The sequence below is a fragment of the Somniosus microcephalus genome, chromosome 3 (assembly GCF_052327205.1).
Source record: "Somniosus microcephalus isolate GS21.2 chromosome 3, FLI_Smic_1.0, whole genome shotgun sequence".
NCBI classification, from domain to species: domain Eukaryota; kingdom Metazoa; phylum Chordata; class Chondrichthyes; order Squaliformes; family Somniosidae; genus Somniosus; species Somniosus microcephalus.
The window spans coordinates 316,432,882-316,448,302 of NC_140989.1; positions in this window are offsets into that span (position 1 = coordinate 316,432,882).

Sequence of the window (15,421 nt, forward strand, 5' to 3'; positions counted from 1 at the left end):
CTGGATCCCATGGGCTCTTACCTTTTTGACCAGTCTCCCATGTGGGACTTTGTCAAAAGCCTTACGGAAGTCCATGTAGACTACTTCAACTGCATTACCCTCATCCACACACCTAGTCACCCCCTCGAAAAATTCAATCAAATTGGTCAGACAATGGCCCAGAAATTCAGGTCGGAGGCTTACCGTGGGTGCAAGCCTCCGACCTGCACTTACCTAGCGCGCCAGCCGTTGTGCTTTGGGCCTGCGTGGGATTCCGATCCTGGGCCTGCTCCAACTGCCGGCGCGCAGTGCTTGCGTATCCCGGGGCGCAGTTAGTTCGAAGCGTCCCCTGGGATCACATGGGCCATGGAGAGCTAATGGTAGCAGGGAATCTGTATTCGTAGATTTGACAGGAAGGCCTGTCAAATCTATGAATACAAATCAGCCTCAAAACATAACTAAAACTTCAAATAATTTTTTTTTTAAATCACATTTTTAAAATAACTATAAATTACATAAAATAACTATTTTAAACAATAATTTAAATTTAAAAAAAAATTAATTACAGTTTCTAACGGGGCTAAAAATAAACTTACCTTTCTTTAAAGTATTTAAAAATAATAAACCTGTGGAAAAAATGTTTTAATTTTACTTAATTCATCACTTACCTTGTTAAAAGCAGGCCTTGCGACTGCTTTTTATAAGCGTAGCTGCTGGAGACTTACCCTCCCGGAGAAACCTGGAAAAAATAGGCAAGTTCCAAGCGTACGCGCTGCCTCTCCGGCGCACACGTTCGATCTGTGAACCCCTTCCTTTAAGGGAACGGAAGTTCCGGTTTCCCGCGCATGCGCAGTGCATGCATGAAACCGGCACTTTCGTTGGGCCAAGCGTGAGTACCCAGCGCGTACTCACCCGTGGGGACCCGAATTTCTGGGCCATGATCTCCCCCTGACAAAGCCATGCTGACTATCCCGAATTAATCCCTGCCTCTCCAAGTGGCGACTAATTCTGTCCCTCAGAATTTTTTCCAATAATTTCCCTACCACTGATGGTGGGCTCACTGGCCTGTAATTCCCTGGTTTATCCCTACTACCCTTCTTGAAAAATGGTACTACGTTAGCTGTTCTCCAGTCCTGTGGCATCTCCCCTGTGGCCAGAGAGGTTCTGAAAATTTGTGTCAGAGCCCCTGCAATCTCCTCCCTTGCCTCACACAGCAGCCTGGGATACATCCCGTCAGGGCCTGGGGATTTATCCACTTTTAAGCCCGCTAAAACCGCTAGTACCTCCTCCCTCTCAATACTAATTTGTTCAAGTATATCACAATCCCCCTGCCTGATTTCTATGCCTACATCATCCTTCTCCATAGTGAATATTCATTTAAAACCTCACCTACATCTTCCGGCTCTACACACTTTGGTCCCGAATGGGCCCTGCTCTTTCCCTGGTTATCCTCTTGCCCTTAATATATTTATAAAACACCTTGGGATTTTCCTTTATTTTGCCCGCCAGTGTTTTTTCATGCCCTCTCTTCGCTCTCCTAATTTCTTTTTTAAGTATCCCCCTGCACTTTCTATACTCCTCTAGGACTTCCACTGTTTTTAGGCCTTTGTATCTGCCAACGGTCTCCCTTTTTTTCCTAATCCATTCTTGTATATCACTTGACATCCAGGGTTCCCTGGGTTTGTTGGTCCCACCCTTGACCTATACGGGAACATGTTGTCGTTGTACTCTTTCTATTTCCTTTCTGAATGACTCCCACTGCTCTGATGTGGATTTTCCTACAAGTAGCTGATCCCAGTCCACTTTGGCCAGATCCTGCCTTATCATATTAAAATCAGCCTTCCCCCAGTTTAGAACCTTTATTTCCGGTCCATCTTTGTCCTTTTCCATGACTACCTTAAATCTCACCGAATTATGGTCCCTGTCACCAAAATGCTCTCCTACTGACACTTCTACCACTTGCCCGGCTACATTCCCTAGAATTAGGTCCAGAACCGCCCCCTCTCTTCTAGGACTTTCTACATGCTGGCTCAAAAAGCTCTCCTGGATGCACTTTAAGAATTCCGCACCCTCGAAGTCTTTCACACTCTGTCTATCCCAGTTAATATTGGGAAAGTTGAAATCCCCCACTATTATTACCCTATTAATTCTGCACTTCTCTGAGATTTGCCTACATATCTGTTCCTCTATCTCCCCCTGACTGTTTGGGGGTCTATAGTACACGCCCAGCAAAGTCCGTGCCCCCTTTTTGTTTTTAAGTTCTACCCATATGGCCTCATTAGAGGAACCTGCTAAGATATCATCCCTCCTTACAGCAGTAATTGACTCCTTGATTAATATTGCGACACCCCCTCCTCTTTTACATCCCCCCTCTGTCTCGCCTGAAGATTCTATATCCCGGAATATTGAGCTGCCAGTCCTGCCCCTCCCTCAATCATGTCTCTGTGATAGCAACAATATCGTACTCCCATGTGCTCATCAACACCTTCAATTCATCTGTCTTACTCGCAAGACTCCTTGCATTAAAATAAATGCCATCCAGCCTTGCCATACTCCCTGATGCTGTTACATATTTGCTCTGCCTTCCAGGCTGACTTGTTTTTTCCTCTATATTTGGCTGTGCATCACCCCTACTATGGCTCCACTCCCATCCCCCTGCCAAGTTAGTTTAACCCCCCCCCCCAACAGTACTAGCAAACCTCCCCACAAGGATGTTGGTCCCGTTCCGGTTCAGGTGCAACCCGTCCGACTTGTACAGGTCCCACCTTCCCCAGAAGCAGACCCAGTGATCCAGGAAACTAAAGCCCTCCCTCCTGCACCAACTCTTTAGCCACGCATTCATCTGCTCTATCCTCCTATTCCTATACTCACTAGCACGTGGCACTGTGGGTAATCCAGAGATTACAACCTTTGAGGTCTTGCTTTTTAATCTGCTACCTAGCTCCCTAAATTTTTGTTGTAGGACCTCATCCCTCTTTCTACCCATGTCATTGGTACCAATGTGAACCACGACCTCTGACTGTTCGCCCTCCCCCTTCAGAATTCCCTGCAGCCGTTCAGTGACATCCTTGACCCTGGCACCAGGGAGGCAACATACCATCCTGGAGTCATTTCTGTGGCCATAGAAACATCTATCTGTTCCCCTTACGATAGAATCCCCTACCACTATTGCTCTCCCACTCTTTTTCCTCCCCTCCTGTGCAGCTGAGCCTCTCGTAGTGCCACGGACTTGGCACTTGCTGCATTCCCCCGAGAAACCATCTCCCCCATCAGTGTCCAAAACGGAAAATCTGTTGGAGAGGGAGATGGACCCTGGGGATGTGAGTAGGTGTATTTACAGAGAGGGATGTGTGCACCTGCAAGGTAGATTGGTGTGAGGAATGATGTGCAGGAGTAGGCTTAGGAAGGCAGAGTGAGGGGGTTGGGGTGACATGCACATCAGGTTGTAGGGCAATGTGACATTGCACTCACCTTTCCTGCCCTCATGAGGTCATTAAATCGCTTCCTGCACTATATCCATGACCTGGGAACCATACTCCTGCTTCTCACTTCGTCCGCGATTTCCAGCCATGCCCTCTTGTCTCAGCTGCTGGCCTCTTCCTCCCGTCACCAGGGAAGAGGACCTCCCTGTGAGCCCTGACTCCCTAGAGCAGGATTTCCAGGGAGCTATCACTAAATCTGGGGACTGCTTTTTGGCACTGAGCCTCCATTTTTGCTTATCAATCTGTATAAATGTATATAAAAACAACGAGCTTCCTCTTTCAACAATGCACTCTCTTCCCCAATGACCTCTCTTGCACCCCTACCAACCTTCAACTGTCATCTGTCCATTGCTGCTTTAAATAGCTGAGCTGAAGTCGAGTCATCCGTGATGTCATCAGACCCACTCCAGTTAATTGGTCGGGAAACCCGGAAGTCTGATTCAATTTCAGTGGCTTCGTTAAAAAACCACTGCAAGACGCGCGCCGCTTCAACGTCCGCGTTCCTGACGTGGTCCAGGGCCCCCTCCCCCGCACCTCCCACCCCGCACCCCCCACCCATCCCAACGGCAAGGTAAAAATCCAGCCCTAGTTTCTACCTCAACCACTAATGCTGGAAGTGAATCCCACAGCCTCATAACTCTATGTGTGAAGGAGTTTCTTTTGTTCTCTGTTTTAAATCTCTTAGATTTAATCTTGTATCCAAGGCCCTTCGTCCTTGACCCGTCAACTACTGGAAACAATCTGCTTATATCAACCCTGTCCGATCCTTTCAGAATTTTAACAACTTGTATTATATCACCACATTATAATTCTCCCAGTTCGCTGTATTTCCACTTCTCCTTGCGTTTGTGTAAGTCTTTTCTTTTAGCTTGATATTATCTCCTACCTCATTTGTTGACCATGGTTGCTTAACTTCACAGGTGGAACATTTGCCTTTTCAGGGTATGTACTGGTTTTGCATCATAGCAAACACTTCTTCGAATACTTCCCACTGTTTGTCTGTAGGTTTACCTGTTAACAGTTAAACCCAATTTATTGTGAACAATTCATTGCTCATCCCTTCAAAGTTTGCCTTGCCTGAATTTAAAACCTTGGTTTATGATTTTCCATTTTACCTCTTAAATCTAATATCAAATTCAGTTATATTATGGTCACTATTCGCAAGATGCTCCCTTACTATCAGATTGTTAACTAATTCTGTTTTCTTACTCATCACTAAACCAGTTTGGCCTGATCCCTTTTCAGTTCTAAAACATATCGTCCAGAAAACTGTCCTGAATACATTCTAGAAATTCACTGGGCTCGGTGGGTCTGTGGTGGCCGATGTCGGTACCGGGTCCTGACCCCGCTGTTGTCTCCATCCCAGCCTCTGAAATGAACTTACCGTGATTAGGCTTGTTAAGCCTGCCCAGCGCGTTTCCCGGCCAATTAGAGGAAGCGGATCTGGTGATGTCATTTGATGACGCATCATCAGCCGATTTCCTTAAAGGGACCATGGCCAACTTTATTTTGACATTTATGCTTTCGGTGTTCTACAGCATTGAGGTGCTGCAAACATAGAAACATAGAAGATAGGAGCAGGAGTAGGCCATTCGGCCCCTCGAGCCTGCTCCGCCATTCAATGAGATCATGGCTGATCATCCAAATTCAGTACCCTGTCCCTGCTTTCTCCCCATATCCCTTGATCCCTTTAGCCTTAAGAAATATATCCAACTCCTTCTTGAATATATTTAATGAACTGGCATCCACCGCCCTCTGTGGCAGAGAATTCCACAGGTTCACCACTCTCTGGGTGAAGAAATTCCTCCTCATTTCAGTCCTAAATGGCTTACCCCTTATCCTTAGACTATGACCCCTGGTTCTGGACTCCCCGGCCATCGGAAACATCCTTCCTGCATCTAGTCTGTTGAGGCCTGACAGAATTTTATAGGTTTCGATGAGATCCCCTCTCAATCTTCTAAACTCCAGTGAGTATAAGCCCAATCGACACAATCTCTCCTCATACGTCATTCCTGCCATCCCAGGTATCAGCCTGGTGAATCTTCGCTGCACTCCTTCCATGGCAAGAATGTCCTTCCTCAGATAAGGTGACCAAAACTGCACACAATACTCAAGGTGCGGTCTCACCAAGGCCCTGTACAGCTGCAGCAAGACATCCTTGTTCCTGTAATCGAACCCTCTTGCTACGAAGGCCAACATACCATTTGCCTTCTTAACCGCCTGCTGCACCTGCATGCTTACCTTCAGCGACTGGTGCACACGAGCACTCAGGTCTCTTTGCACTTCCCCTTCTCCCAATCTATTGCCATTCAAATAATAATCTGCCTTCCTGTTTTTGCCACCAAAGTGGATAACCTCACATTTATCCACATTATAGTGCATTTGCCATGTTTCTGCCCAATCACCCAACCTGTCCAAATCGTACTGGAGTTTCACGACATCCTCCTCACAGCATACCCTCCCACCCAGTTTTGTGTCGTCTGCAAATTTGGAGATATTACATCCAATTCCCTCGTCCAGATCATTAATGTATATTGTGAACAGCTGGGGTCCTAGGACCGATCCTTGCGGTACCCCACTAGTCACTGCCTGCCACTCGGAAAACGACCCGTTTATTCCAACTCTCTGCTCTCTATCCGCCAACCAGTTCTCTATCCAAGTCAATACCTTGTCCCCAATCCCATGTGCCTTAATTTTGCATGCTAATCTCGTATGCGGGACCTTATCGAAAGCCTTCTGAAAGTCCAAATACACCACATCCACTGGTTCTCCCTTATCTATTTTACCACTTACATCCTCAAAAAATTCCAGTAAATTAGTCAAGCACAATTTATCTTTTGTAAATCCATGTTGACTTTGTCCGATCCTGTCGCTGCTTTCCAAGTGCTCTGCTATTACATCTTTTATAATGGACTCTAGCATTTTCCCCACTACTGATGTCAGGCTTACCGGTCTATAATTCCCCGCTCTTTCTCTACCACCTTTTTTGAATAGTGGGGCAACATTAGCTACCCTCCAATCCATGGGTACTGTTCCAGAGTCTATCGAGTTCTGGAAGATGACCAGCAATGCATCTACTATTTCTAGGGACACTTCCTTAAGTACCCTAGGATGTAGATTATCAGGCCCAGGGGATTTATCGGCCTTCAGTCCCATCAATTTTCCTAACACCATTTCCCTACAAATACTGATTTCTTTCAGTTCCACCCTTTCATCAGACCCAATGTTCCCCGGCATCTCTGGGAGGTTATTTGTGTCCTCCTTTGTGAAGACAGAACCAAAATATGTATTTAGTTGGTCTGCCATTTCTTTGTTCCCCATTATAAATTCCCCTGATTCTGACTGCAAGGGACCTACGCTTGACTTCACCAATCTTTTTCTCTTCACATATCTATAAAAGCTTTTACAGTCAGTTTTTATGTTCCCTGCAAGCTTACTCTCATATTCTATTTTCCCCTTCTTAATTAATCCCTTTGTCCTCTTTTGTTGAATTCTAAACTGCTCCTAATCCTCAGGATTATTGCTTTTTCTGGCCAATTTACATGTCCTCTCCTTGGATCTTATGCTATCCCTAATTTTCCTTGTTAGTCACGGTTGAGTCACCTTTTTTGTTTTATTTTTATGCCAAACTGGGATGAACAAATCCTGTAGTTCATCCATGCGGTCTTTGAATGTTTGCCATTGCCTATCCACCATCAACCCTTTGAGTGACTGACAAGCACTGCACAGAGATGCAGAGCTGCACCCAGGCTCTCCCATAATTCCCTCCATATGCTTATGGAGCGAGTCACAGCACACAGGGGGGGCCTCTCCCTTCCCATGGATGGAAGAGACCTCCCTAAGAGATCAATGCAGCCTGGTTGCACAATGCAGAGGAGGGCACAAGCAGAGATGTGGTCAGGAGGACCTGGGTGCCATGCCGCAAATGTTTCAATGATCTCAGTAGATCACGAAATGTTAGTACAAAGTCACACTCAACCTCATCCTGCTATGCCACCCATCATATCCCCATCAGTCTGCCTTCCCTACCCTACTCCTGCACATCCTTACTCACACCAACTTACCTTGCACCTCCACCATCCCTCTCTATCTACATTATCACTTCCTCATCTCATTAGCCACCCCTCACACTCATCCTCATCCTAGTGCAATCATACCAACTAACAACGCACAACGGTAGGCACTTGGGTGTTTTAGGAAATGTTCATCTAAAGTTTCTGTTAATGTGGTGTCAAACATTGACATCTTTATTTTGAACACTTTGCGTTCTTGGACAGATTTGTGTGCACCTTTGGAAGTGACTAAGTGAGTTGCAGTGAATGGTGAGACATAACGGTACCCCCTGCAATGATCATGACGGTGAAAGGAATGGCTTGGGTATTGTAGGGATGCTTTATGGTGTTGGTGTGGGGTGATGCCAACCTGGCGCATCATGTGGCAGCCAGGGTATACAGCGTCACGTGACGTAAATCTGGCCATGGTGAGGCCATCCCTGGCCTCCTGGGCAGCAATGTGGTCGTGTGCTGATGCCCTGTGTCCTGTGCAGCATCAGTTGATTGTGGAGAAGTTTGGTGTTGTTGTTGTTGGTGCTGCTGGTGTGCCTGGTGCTGCTGGTGTTGGGGCTGATCGTGGTGGGATTCTGAGGACCAAGGTGAGTGAGTTCCAAGTGCACCCATGCTGATGGAATAGATGGCAGGTGAAGTAGAGATAACAGAAGTGATCTGTCAATGGTGGGAGAGGTAATGAGGTCAGACTGGATGGAGACTTGTGTAAAGAGTTGCAGCATCCTGAATCTGTAGTGGAAATGCAGTTTAGAGAAACTAATGGTTATGAGAACATTTCACAATCAGCTGGGAGCTTTGACTTGACATTTGAAGCTGTCAACTCATCAGCTGATTCAATGACCACTGACCTCCCATCTCAGCTTCATAATCGAGGTCTATGCACAGCGGGAAACTGGTGGGCTACCTGTCAAATCCAAAAGGCTGGGGAAAAACCATTGATAAGTGGCTATAAACAAGCCACCAATGATTTTAACTTGCCTGAATCAGTGCAGCTCCAGCCACACTCAAGAAGCTTGACACCATCCAGGACAAAGCAGCCCGCTTGATTGGCACCCCATCCACCACCTTAAATATTCACTCCCTCCACCACCGGCGTATCGTGGCTGCAGTGTGTACCATCTACAAGATGCACTGCAGTAACTCGCCAAGGCTTCTTCGGCAGCACCTCCCAAACCCGCAACCCCTGCCACCTAGAAGGACAAGGGCAGCAGGCGCATGGGAACACCACCACCTCCAAGTCACACATCATTCTGACTTAGATGTATATCGCTGATCCTTCATCGTTGCTGGGTCAAAATCCTGGAACTCCCTACCTAACAGCACTGTGGGAATACCTTCACCACACAGACTGCAGTGGTTCAAGAAAGCAGCTCACCACCACCTTCTCAAGGGCAACTAGGGATGGGCAATAAATGCTGGCCTTGCCAGCGATGCCCACATTCCATAAACGAATAAAAAAAAAATTTTAATTGTCTCCGTCGCCGCTCAGTGCTGACAGACCCGACATGGTGGCGGGTTTGCAGCAGGGTCCTGACTCACCAGGGAAAAAGCCCACTTTCCCACCCGACCCGCCACCGATCGTGGCCGCTGACCGCCCACAAAATCCAGCCCAATATTGTCTTTACTAGTTGAGCTATTCTGCTTCTCCCAGTCAATGTGAAAATTAAAATCTCCCATTTTAACCACATTTTCTACATGCTTCCCTGACCTCCGTATTTATACATCCGCCACTATATTACTACCAACACGATGTCTGTAGACAACTCCTACCAGAGTCTTGCATCCTTTGTTGCTCCTTAATTCTACACATTGTGTTATCGCTGCCTGATAACTCTGACTGAAATCCCTTCTTTCTACCACTATAATTCCATCTTTTATCAATATTGCTACTCCTCCACCTTTCCCAATGTCCCTGTCCTTTCTTAGGCCCTTATTGCTTAGAATATTTACCTCCCAATCATGCCCAGCTTGTTGCAGGTCTCTTTAATGGCTACTACATCATACTTTTTGAACTAAGTTTGTGCCTCTAACTCACTTGTTTTATTTCTTATGCTGTGTGCATTTTTGTACAGAACTCTCATTTGGGTAACTTTCCCCACCTTGCTCATAGGTTCTGCCAGTCTTTTTCTCACACCTTTTAAGTACTGTGTGGATTTTGCTCCCCCCCCCCACCCCCAAGCTAGTTCAAATCTCTCCCACTGCCCTATTGCCCCTTTAACAAGGACATGGGTGCTTTACCAGTTTAGATGAAGACCATCCTACCTAGTTAGCCTTCCCTGGCCCCAAAAGTGGTCTCAGAATCCCTGGAATGTGAAACCCCTCCCTTCTACTCCATCCTTCCAGCCATGTGTTGACAATCTTTGGCCGAGAAATTGATGTCCTTACCACCACCTGGTAGCACCAGCGATGCGTGAAAAAATGGCGGCCGCCACTCTTGCGCCAGCTGGCAGTAGTACGGCGGCCGCCGCCATATTGGTTGCCCCCTTTGTGCCCTTAAAAAAAAGTGGCCGCGTCATGATGTCAGTTGCCGTGCAACGCCGACTTAACGTCACCTACGCGAACTTTGACCCTAGTGCTCAAGTCAGCGCTGGGTCCAAAGCACGCCAGGCTGACAAACGCCGACAGGGGCAATACCTGCAGCTCTTAAAGGGACACACACATCAGTCAGGTAAGTTTGAATGGAAGGGTTTGGACAGGTTTTTATTAAATTTTATTGAAGGGATGGCTTGCTGCAATAGATGTGAAAAGTTTTTTAAGTGTTTTGTGATTGCTGCTGGACGCTTGCAAGGGCTCGGATGTTAAGTGAATGCCTTTGAGAAGACAGAACATGCTGTGAATAGTCAGCAGGTCACACTACATCTGTGGAGTTTGTGTCTCAGGTCGACCTGCTGCCTGACCAACTGAGTATTTGTAGCATTTTATTCTGTCATTTCACATTTACAGCGTCCACTTGCAGAGGGAAGATGAAGACGCAGAAGAGAAAGACGCAGAAGAGAAAGACGCAGAAGAGAAAGACGCAGAAGAGGAGGAAGCCAAAGAGGAGGATGTTGAAGAGGAGCAATCAGATGGAAGGATGCATCCCACACAGACCCTTTGTGGCCAGCATATCTGGGATGGAGTCGTCCGCCTGCGGTCCCACTGGCTGGGCAGGCTACATTTCTTGGGTTGTGAAATGACGAAGGCACGAAGCTGGAGTTGTGCTGATGGGAGGGCGGGAAGCCTAGAGGTGCTTGCCAGAAGGAGGATAATGTACGAGGATACCTGCATCTTGTATCCTTTCAGCCTCACCGCTGGCCAAAGGCTCAACCATGCCCCTGTCAAGAATGGCCTGCACCATCTCCCCCAAGGGGGTGAGGTGAGGCTAGGAATGGAAGATGTGCCTCATCAAATCAAAATCAAATCAAATCAACTTTTATTGTCATTGTTAGTGCACAAGTGCAGTACAACGAAATGTAGGCTTGCGGCTCCCGAGAGTGTACAATTTGGATTAGGACACTTAAACATTTCAACATACATTTGTACATATATATTAGCATAAATATGACCATAATAAAGTGCATCGGCAGGTGTGCAGGCTTTAGTGTTTATTTGTGGAGTTCAGTAGGATGACAGCCCTGGGAAAGAAGCTGTTCCTAAATCTGGTCGTACGGGTGCGAATGCATCTGTAGCGTCTTCCAGATGGTAGGAGGGCGAACAGACTGTGGCTGGGGTGGGTAGGGTCTTTGATGATGGACCGTGCCCTCCGTAGGCAGCGTTTCTGATATATATGTTCTATGGTCGGTAGCCGGGTGCCGGTAATGCGTTGGGCAGTTTTGACTACCCGCTGCAGGGCTTTCCGGTCATGGGAGCTACAGCTGCCGTACCATACCGTGATACAGTTTGTCAGGATGCTCTCTATAGTGCAGCGGTAGAAGTTAGAGAGGATCGGGGGTGACAGGTTACATCCCTTCAGCCTCCTCAAGAAATATAGACGCTGCTGGGCCTTCTTCACCAGAGAGGAGGTGTTGAGTGACCAGGAGAGGTCTTCCGTGATGTGGACTCCGAGGAACTTAAAGCTGGCCACCCTTTCCACCTCCGCCCCATCATTCATGTAGATAGTTAGTAGGTGAGTGATTGGGGGTCGTGCATTGAGCAGTGTGTGAGGCTAGTCGTTGAGTTGGTAGGTAACGTCTTTTCAAGATGCATTCACTGACCTTGACCAGTGGTCTGAGGTCATGAAGCTTCTTTGGGCGCTAGAGCCAGGTGGTGGGGATGACACTGCTGACAGTGATGGCCTTAGTGATGTACTCCCACATCGTTCTTTCTGGAGGGCCTCCTGGCCTCTGTGGCTGGAGGACCAGTCTTGCAGTGTTGACCCCCTGCACAAAGCTGGAGTGTTGCGTGTGAGACCCTCAGTGCCCCTTCCCTGGCTTGCTGAGCCATTTGTGTTAGTGCTGAGGCAGTTTTCCCATTTGTTGAGTTTAGGAAGGTAATTCAGCTTTAACAGCGGAATATTGACATATGGAACTTTTAAATATTGATTATTTGTTGAAAGGCAGAAAGGGTGAAAGATGTATTGAATCAGTGCATTTTAATTTGTCTTGCTTCAATGTGCATGGCCCTTTAAATTTCAGAGCTCCTCACTGCCCACAATGCATTGCGAGCTTCACAGCCTCGCACACAGATGCTCGGGGAAGCAGCAACGCCACACCAGGACTACAAACTGGTCCCGGATCTCTCATGCAACTCCACCAGGACGGCGTTGCGCCTAAGGTTAGCGCTGCGCCACCTACCACCATGCCCCCCACACCAATTTACCTCGTTTAGCATGGCGGCCATTTTGGGTAGCCGTTAACAGCAGTTGGCGAGGACACCGACTGCTTTCTGAGCAAGAACGAATTTTTCCCCCCTAATCTTTATCTCCTTGTCTGGTCCAATGCGTGATACTATGAGTAATCCAGAGATATCCATCCTGGAGGTTCTGCTCCTTAATCTAGAATTTAACACCTTGAAATTCCTTTGCAGGACCTCGAACCTACTCTTATCAATGTCACTGGTTCTCACATGAACCACGATCTTCGGCTGCTTGACCTGCCATTCCAGAACTTTTTGTACTCACTTATTGATGGCCCGGACCCTGACACCCGTGAAGCAACGTACCATTCAGGATTCTGGATCAAATCTATAAAAGAAAATATCTACCCACTGACTATAGAATTCCCTATAATCACCACTCGCCTATTTTTATTCCTGTGCTGTTTCCTCCATGGGTAAGCACTTGCTCCTCAGTGCCTTGTGGTCTCTCATGGTTACCCTCCTCTATTACCCTATTGCCCATATCATTGATACCTGAACTGGTATATCTATTAGACAAATCCAGCGCCATAGATCATCCCCTTTTTACCCTCACCTTCCTGCCCTGTCTGCCGATGGTCACCGAGTCTTCCTTAGCAGCTTCTCTACTCCTAGAAACCTATGGGGTGACCACCCTCTGGAACATCTGCTCCCTCATGAATGTTGTGGAGTGTGTACCGTTGACTCTCAAGCTGTGCAACTTTCTGCTCGAGGAGTGCATCCTTCGTACACTTCGTACATATGTATTTACACTGCACGGTATGCTAGTCCAGGCAGGACCACATCATTCATGCCGCACACATCACTCCAGAATCTGATCCTGCTATACCTCTTAGAGAATCATAAAATCATAGAATAGTACAGCACAGAAGGAGGCCTTTTGGCCCATCGAGTCTGTGCCGGCTCTTTCGAAGAGCAGTCCAGTCAGCCCCACTCCCCCGCTCTTTCCCCATATCCCTGCATTTTTTTTCTCCTTCAAGTATTTATCCAATTCCCTTTTGAAGTCTACTATTTCCACCATCCTATCAGGCAGTGCATTCCACTGTGTTAGAAAGTATTTCCTCATGTCGCCTCTGGTTCTTTTGCCAATCACCTTAAATCTGTGATTTCTGGTTATCGACCTTTCAGCCATTGGAAACAGTTTCTTTTTATTTACTTTATTTAAACCCTTCATGATTTTAAACACCTTTATCAAATCTCCTCTTAACCTTCTCTGCTCTAAGGGGAACAACCCCAGCTTCTCCAGTCTATCCATGTAACTGAAGTCCCTCATCCCTGGAACCACACTGCTAAATCTCTTCTGTACCCTCTCCAACACCTTCATGTTCTTCCTAAAGTGTGGTGCCCAGAATTGGACACAATACTCCAGTTGAGGCCAAACTAGTGTTTTATATAGGTTTAGCATAACTTCCTGTCTATTGTACTCTATGGGCTGGATTTTGTCAATGGGGAGCTTTTGGAGGCGGGACTCCCACTTGTCGGGTTTTAGTCCCGCCTCCATCGTCTTGTGGCCAACCCACGCTATTTTCCCTTGATTGACCTTGTTAAGCCTGCCCAGCGGGTTTAGCAGGCCAATTAAGGGAAAGCCAGCTACAGGTGATGTCAGCAAGTGATGTTTCATCTGTCAAGAGCTTTTGACAGATGAATTGTCAGCGTTTGAGAGCTCTGTGAAGCTGTCAAACACTGACAATCTATCCTCTAAGTTCAGTCCTGTCACTCAGGCTGAGCTCTCCTGGGCAGAAAGGAGAAGGCTGCAGCTTCTGACAGTTCAGCGGCCATTCTGCTTTCTATGCCGGTGAGATGAGGGACTCTGAGACCTGAAGGGAGGAAGCCTGCAGGAAGAAGTAAAGGTAAGTAAAACTTATTAAAACATTTTAAACACACACACTTACCTCTGCACACACGCACCCATCACTCATGTGCACACTGGACATCTCGGCCCCTCCGACCCCCGCAGACCCACGGCCTGCCTCGCTGACCCTGGCGAGGTTCGGAGCTGTCGGGAAGCCCACACTTCAGGGCTGAAAATAGGGATTATCGAAAAAACTGCCTGTTAACTACCTGTTAACAGGCAGTTAATTGGCACTAATCCCCTTCCCGCCTCGAGGAGGCTGCTCCCAGTGTGGGTCAGCTACCCGCCTCCTGGGAAGATGGCATGGAGGCAGGTTGGGGACGGGATGAGTACCCGCCCCCAGATTCTGCCATTTTCCCGGCAGTCCCGCCTCCAAACCCGCCTCCTCAGTGCTGGCAAAATTCCCCCCTATGCCTCTATTTATAAAGCCCAGGATTCCATATAATTTATGTCCTGCCACCTTCAAAGATTTGTGCACAAAAACTCCCAGGTCTCTGTTCTTGCACCCCCTTTAAAATTGTACCATTTGGCTTGCATTGTCTTTCCTCATTCCTCATAGTCTACCAAAATGTATCACCTCACACTTTTCTGTGTTGAATTCCATCTGCCATGTGTCTGCCCATTCCACCAGCCTGTCTATGTCTTCTTGAAGTCTATTACTATCTTCCTCACTGTTTACTACACTTCCAAGTTTCGTGTCATCTGCAAATTTCAAAATTGTGTCCTGTACCCGCAAGTGCAAGTCATTAATGTATATCAAAAACAGCAGTCGTCCTAGTACTGAACCCTGGGGAACACCACTGTATACCTTCCTCCAGTCTGAAAACAGCCATTCACCACCACTCTGTCTCTCTCTTAGCCAATGTTGTATCCATACTACTACTGCCCCTTTTATCTCATGAGCTTCAAGCTTTTGATGTGCCTACATCAACCCTCTCCGTTATTTCATTGAAGAACTCAATAAAATTTGTCAGACACCATTTGCCCTTAACAAATCCATGTTGGCTGTCATCAATTAACCCATGTTCTTCCAAGTGGCAATTAATTTTGTCCTGGATGTTGTCTCTAAAAGTTTCCCCACCACCGACGTTAGGCTGACTGGCCTATAGTTGTCAGGTTTATCCCTCTGCCCTTTCTTGAACAAGGGTGTAACATTTGCAACCCTCCAGTCCTCTGGCACCACTCCCATATCCAAGAGGATTGAAAGATTG